The following is a 6,116-nucleotide window of genomic DNA, read 5'->3' as shown; positions in this document are numbered from 1 at the left end:
GAGGAAAAACCTTTTTTAGTCAGAGAGTTGTGAATCTGTGGAATTCTCTGCCTCAGAGGGCAGTGGAGCCCAATTCTCTGAATACATTCAAGAGAGAGCTAGATAGAGCTCTTAAGGATAGAGAGTCAGGGGTATGGGAAAGAAGCAGGAACGGGGTGCTGATTGAGAATGATCAGCCATGATCACTTTCAATGGCGGTGCTGGCTCGAAGGGCCGAATGGCCTCCTCCTGCACCTATTGTCTATTGTGAAAGGGACAAAATGCCAAATAAGGAGAGCACTGAGCGTACATCGGAAAGGAAAAGACTTGGGTTAGTGACGTTAATGTGGCAGTCAGGTGGTGGAGAATGTTCACACCAGGGTGGGGAGTGAAGGGGAAGAGGGGCTTTCCCTCGTCAGTACGCTCATCGCCCATCTACTTGGCCCATATTTCCCCTTTACCTTCCCGCCCCACCTCCTCCGGCTTTACATTTCACAGCTCTTGTCCTTGTCAGACAAGTTTTATCACTTTCACCTTCAGCCTTTGTCACCTACTCCACCCATCTGCCCATCACCCACTCACCTGTATCCACCCATTACCTGTCAGGCAGTGCCCCACCCCCACCACATTTCCAGCTTTCTCCCGTATTCCAGTCTGAAGGCCCCTGACCCGATAAGTCATCTGTCCATTTCTTCAGAGGTTGTCAAACCCCCCCATGTTCCTCCAGCACTTATTTACTTATCTACTTTCATCGCGAGTTATTTACTCACGAATCAAGCATGGGGTGGCATGGTGGCGCAGCTGTAGAGTTGCTGCCTTCCATCATAAGCATGCTTTCAGCCAAGTATGTTTTGCAACATACGAGGAATTTCATTTGCCTTAGTCATACCAATAAAAAGCAATAGAACACAAAAAATACGTTTTCACATGAACATCCACCCAGTGACTCCTCCGCATTCATCACTGCGGTGGAAGTAACAAGAGAAACGTCACTTCCCTTCTTTGTCCTCCCACGGTCGGGGGCCTCGAGCCTCCCGTTGACGGGCCGATCTTCGCTTCCAAAGCCGGCGGTCGGGCCCTCCGCATCGGGGCGACCGAGCTCACCGCGCCGGGCGATCGGATCCTGGTCGAAGTCTCAAAGTCAGTCTCGAGCGAGGCCGCCAGCTCCATGATGCGAGGCCGCGGAGCGACCGGACATACGATCTGGAAATCAAGGTAAGACACTGAAAAAAGTTTCCCCTGACCCCTCCACATCAAAAAAACCAGGGAACATTAACACATACTTTCAAAATACATGAGGCACAACACGAGGTGCAACATTTGGTGTGACTACAGCAGTGAATTCTACAGTTTAGCAGAATACATTGACTTGATCAACTGGCGCAGCAACACCCCAGTTAAACCAAACACTTCACACAAACAGTGTTCTGTGACTGTGCCACCTGCTGGTGTATACCATGGGCATCAAAGCCTGTACACCAACAGGAGCATCCAGGGTGTTCAGAATATCTGGTGAAAACACACCCATGACACAGACATTACTTTAAATGAAAACATCCTTTGAATTAAATCAGCTACAAACCACAACAACAATGATGGGGAAGAAGTTTGCTCCAGGACGTGCCGACATTGGCAAATTGGGAAGACACTGTCTAACCCCAGCAGATATTTCTAGCAGCACATGACCCGGTCTTTGGAGACACTGGGTGGAAACCAACTGGAATTGGTCAATCCTTCAGAGGAAAAGGGGCTAGAAAAAAGCAGAGGCAGCGTGTTCGCCCGCCCCGAATCTCGGGGCTTGGGTCGGCCCGCCGCGGACCTTTCACCGTCCGGCGCGGCCTGAAATAGGCCGTGGACCTTTCGCCGTCCAGCGGGGGCTTCAATGTCGGGAGCCCCGACCGCCCCAACGTGGCAACTCCAACAGCCTGACCTCGGGACAAGACGGCAGGGAAGAGAAAAGACATTCTGGCCTTCCATCACAGTGAGGAGGGACTGGAGGAGACTCACCGTGATGGATGGTTTTTTTTGTTTGGTGTTAGTTGTGATTGTATGTGTTATTGCATTTTTATTGATTATTCTCATTGGTCTTATTGTTCAACTGCGGGTAATGTTTCATTTCACTACACATTTATGTGTATGTGACAAATAAACGACTATTGACTATTGAAAATTGAGGCAATGCAGATGTATCCAAATCTGAGATTTTAAACCAACTGCAAAAACGACAGTACTTGGAAGGGGAGGATTAATAACGTAGCGAGACTCGGCCACAATATTAAACTCCACTTTCCCCGTAACAGGAGCCAACCGCAATGACTTTAACCGGGGAACATGGCTATGTCTAAACACAAAGTGCTGGAGGCATTCAGCAGTTCAGGCACAATCTGCCTGACCGCAAGTGGAATGGACAGATGACACCTCAGATCAGGAACATCCCTCAGACTGATGAAAGAGAGTGAAAAGAGGCAGAGGCACGCAGGACAAAGCCAGCAAGTAAATAGGTGGATAGGTGCGAGGGGTGATGAGCATATGGATGGAGTCAGTGCCAAAGGCTTAAGGTGAAGAAAGCCAATGGAATGTTGGCCTTCATAACAAGAGGAGTCGAGTATAGCAGCAAAGAGGTCCTTCTGCAGTTGGACAGGGCCCAAGTGAGACCGCACCTGGAGTACTTTGTGCAGTTTTGGTCTCCAAATTTGAGGAAGGATATTCTTGCTATTGAGGGCGTGCAGCGCAGGTTTACTAGGTTAATTCCCGGAATGGCGGGACTGTCATATGTTGAAAGACTGGAGCGACTAGGTTTGTATACACTGGAATTTAGAAGGATGAGAGGGGATCTTATCGAAACGTATGAAATTATTAAGGGGTTGGACACGTTGGAGGCAGGAAACATGTTGCCAATGTTGGGGGAGTCCAGAACCAGGGGCCACAGTTTAAGAATAAGGGGTTGGCCATTTAGAACAGAGATGAGGAAAAACCTTTTTTAGTCAGAGAGTTGTGAATCTGTGGCCAATTCTCTGAATACATTCAAGAGAGAGCTAGATAGAGCTCTTAAGGATAGAGAGTCAGGGGTATGGGAAGGAAGCAGGAACGGGCCATGATCACTTTCAATGGCGGTGCTGGCTCGAAGGGCCGAATGGCCTCCTCCTGCACCTATTGTCTATTGTGAAAGGGACAAAATGCCAAATAAGGAGAGCACTGAGCGTACATCGGAAAGGAAAAGACTTGGGTTAGTGAGGTTAATGTGGCAGTCAGGTGGTGGAGAATGTTCACACCAGGGTGGGGAGTGAAGGGGAAGAGGGGCTTTCCCTCGTCAGTACGCTCATCGCCCATCTACTTGGCCCATATTTCCCCTTTACCTTCCCGCCCCACCTCCTCCGGCTTTACATTTCACAGCTCTTGTCCTTGTCAGACAAGTTTTATCACTTTCACCTTCAGCCTTTGTCACCTACTCGACCCATCTGCCCATCACCCACTCACCTGTATCCACCCATTACCTGTCAGGCAGTGCCCCACCCCCACCACATTTCCAGCTTTCTCCCGTATTCCAGTCTGAAGGCCCCTGACCCGATAAGTCATCTGTCCATTTCTTCAGAGGTTGTCAAACCCCCCCATGTTCCTCCAGCACTTATTTACTTATCTACTTTCATCGCGAGTTATTTACTCACGAATCAAGCATGGGGTGGCATGGTGGCGCAGCTGTAGAGTTGCTGCCTTCCATCATAAGCATGCTTTCAGCCAAGTATGTTTTGCAACATACGAGGAATTTCATTTGCCTTAGTCATACCAATAAAAAGCAATAGAACACAAAAAATACGTTTTCACATGAACATCCACCCAGTGACTCCTCCGCATTCATCACTGCGGTGGAAGTAACAAGAGAAACGTCACTTCCCTTCTTTGTCCTCCCACGGTCGGGGGCCTCGAGCCTCCCGTTGACGGGCCGATCTTCGCTTCCAAAGCCGGCGGTCGGGCCCTCCGCATCGGGGCGACCGAGCTCACCGCGCCGGGCGATCGGATCCTGGTCGAAGTCTCAAAGTCAGTCTCGAGCGAGGCCGCCAGCTCCATGATGCGAGGCCGCGGAGCGACCGGACATACGATCTGGAAATCAAGGTAAGACACTGAAAAAAGTTTCCCCTGACCCCTCCACATCAAAAAAACCAGGGAACATTAACACATACTTTCAAAATACATGCAGCACAACACGAGGTGTAACATTTGGTGTGACTACAGCAGTGAATTCTACAGTTTAGCAGAATACATTGACTTGATCAACTGGCGCAGCAACACCCCAGTTAAACCAAACACTTCACAGTGTTCTGTGACTGTGCCACCTGCTGGTGTATACCATGGGCATCAAAGCCTGTACACCAACAGGAGCATCCAGGGTGTTCAGAATATCTGGTGAAAACACACCCATGACACAGACACTACTTTAAATGAAAACATCCTTTGAATTAAATCAGATACAAACCACAACAATGATGGGGAAGAAGTTTGCTCCAGGACGTGCCGACATTGGCAAATTGGGAAGAGACTGTCTAACCCCAGCAGATATTTCTAGCAGCACATGACCCGGTCTTTGGAGACACTGGGTGGAAACCAACTGGAATTGGTCAATCCTTCAGAGGAAAAGGGGCTAGAAAAAAGCAGAGGCAGCGTGTTCGCCCGCCCCGAATCTCGGGGCTTGGGTCGGCCCGCCGCGGACCTTTCACCGTCCGGCGCGGCCTGAAATAGGCCGTGGACCTTTCGCCGTCCAGCGGGGGCTTCAATGTCGGGAGCCCCGACCGCCCCAACGTGGCAACTCCAACAGCCTGACCTCGGGACAAGACGGCAGGGAAGAGAAAAGACATTCTGGCCTTCCATCACAGTGAGGAGGGACTGGAGGAGACTCACCGTGATGGATGGTTTTTTTTGTTTGGTGTTAGTTGTGATTGTATGTGTTATTGCATTTTTATTGATTATTCTCATTGGTCTTATTGTTCAACTGCGGGTAATGTTTCATTTCACTACACATTTATGTGTATGTGACAAATAAACGACTATTGACTATTGAAAATTGAGGCAATGCAGATGTATCCAAATCTGAGATTTTAAACCAACTGCAAAAACGACAGTACTTGGAAGGGGAGGATTAATAACGTAGCGAGACTCGGCCACAATATTAAACTCCACTTTCCCCGTAACAGGAGCCAACCGCAATGACTTTAACCGGGGAACATGGCTATGTCTAAACACAAAGTGCTGGAGGCATTCAGCAGTTCAGGCACAATCTGCCTGACCGCAAGTGGAATGGACAGATAACACCTCAGATCAGGAACATCCCTCAGACTGATGAAAGAGAGTGAAAAGAGGCAGAGGCACGCAGGACAAAGCCAGCAAGTAAATAGGTGGATAGGTGCGAGGGGTGATGAGCATATGGATGGAGTCAGTGCCAAAGGCTTAAGGTGAAGAAAGCCAATGGAATGTTGGCCTTCATAACAAGAGGAGTCGAGTATAGCAGCAAAGAGGTCCTTCTGCAGTTGGACAGGGCCCAAGTGAGACCGCACCTGGAGTACTTTGTGCAGTTTTGGTCTCCAAATTTGAGGAAGGATATTCTTGCTATTGAGGGCGTGCAGCGCAGGTTTACTAGGTTAATTCCCGGAATGGCGGGACTGTCATATGTTGAAAGACTGGAGCGACTAGGTTTGTATACACTGGAATTTAGAAGGATGAGAGGGGATCTTATCGAAACGCATGAAATTATTAAGGGGTTGGACACGTTGGAGGCAGGAAACATGTTGCCAATGTTGGGGGAGTCCAGAACCAGGGGCCACAGTTTAAGAATAAGGGGTTGGCCATTTAGAACAGAGATGAGGAAAAACCTTTTTCAGTCAGCGAGTTGTGAATCTGTGGCCAATTCTCTGAATACATTCAAGAGAGAGCTAGATAGAGCTCTTAAGGATAGAGAGTCAGGGGTATGGGAAGGAAGCAGGAACGGGGTACTGATTGAGAATGATCAGCCATGATCACTTTCAATGGCGGTGCTGGCTCGAAGGGCCGAATGGCCTCCTCCTGCACCTATTGTCTATTGTGAAAGGGACAAAATGCCAAATAAGGAGAGCACTGAGCGTACATCGGAAAGGAAAAGACTTGGGTTA

The sequence above is a fragment of the Rhinoraja longicauda genome, unplaced genomic scaffold, assembly GCF_053455715.1.
Source record: "Rhinoraja longicauda isolate Sanriku21f unplaced genomic scaffold, sRhiLon1.1 Scf000089, whole genome shotgun sequence".
NCBI lineage: Eukaryota > Metazoa > Chordata > Chondrichthyes > Rajiformes > Arhynchobatidae > Rhinoraja > Rhinoraja longicauda.
This window is presented reverse-complemented; position numbering follows the sequence as displayed.